This window comes from Echinops telfairi, unplaced genomic scaffold, assembly GCF_000313985.2.
Source record: "Echinops telfairi isolate 266 unplaced genomic scaffold, ASM31398v2 ScPeMD7_7475;HRSCAF=8513, whole genome shotgun sequence".
Lineage (NCBI taxonomy): Eukaryota > Metazoa > Chordata > Mammalia > Afrosoricida > Tenrecidae > Echinops > Echinops telfairi.
In genome coordinates, this window is record NW_022111379.1 from 550520 (window position 1) to 551618 (window position 1099).

Below are 1099 nucleotides of genomic sequence, written 5' to 3' on the forward strand. Positions count from 1 at the left end.
ACTTAAAAGTTCAAAAACAGATCTTGTCTTTGTCCTAGCGTTTTCGGCTTTAGCCGGCTTTTGAATTTTAAACGCACTGAGAAATGTAAGCTAACAGAACGTAGACATTTACGCCACGATCGGTCGGAAAGCCATATTTAGCTGCTGGTTCCGTTTTATGGTGTGAGTTAACGTATTCTAGTGATAATTAATGTGGTTTATGCTCAGCTCTTCCGGGCCAATGTTTGGAATTCCTGGAGCTTTCTGCTTTGCTCAGAGACAAGCATGGTGTTACCCGAATGATCTTCTTCTAGAGTTGCTTATGGTTCTGTCCTTATTTCCTCTGGGGTTTGAAGATCACCCGGTTTCCCCACATTCTATGGGATATTCAACGACTAGTGGTTTGTAATCTCAATGACCATATGAACATCCTCCCGCCCCTCTCGCAGCACAGCTCTCGGTCCTTGAACTTGCGGCTTGGGAGGCAGTCAAGTCAGTCTCCTGTTACAATGTTACACTTACACCGGCATCCGCCTGCCCCTGCTGGGTGTGGACGCTCAATGAGGGTCCTGCTTATTTCCCCATCCCTCCCACCGGTCTATGGGCTCAACAGCAGGTGGTCTGACACACACACCCGCCCCACTTATGCCCCTGGGTGAGCCTGTGGCTGTCCGGGTAAATACAGAGACCCCTCGGGGGAACCTCCCCCAACCTTGCCTCCCGCCCCAACACCTCCTCGCTCCTCACCTCCTCGCTCCTGCCACGAGCGTTGCCGGCTCCCTTTTCCCCTTTACAGAGTTAAGAAGGAAGAGACAAGCCGCTGGGGCCCCAAGTGAACCCGAATTCTCCCTTGGTCACGCCCATGCCCGGAAGTACCCACGAGGTGGGCTTGGGGAGGGACCCGAAGGTGGATCCTCTTGGGCTGATCAGATGACCGACCCCTGAGGCTTTCAAGAGTGCCCGGAGCTTTGGGTGTATGAATGAAGTGTTTTTCTTCCCTTTTTTTGTGTTCTTTTCATTTCTTTCTAAATTTAAAAATGTAAATTAGGTGGGGATTGACATTTCAGGAACGGCAATTAACTTTGCATTCAACCTTCCGAACCACTAATTTTTTTTTTTT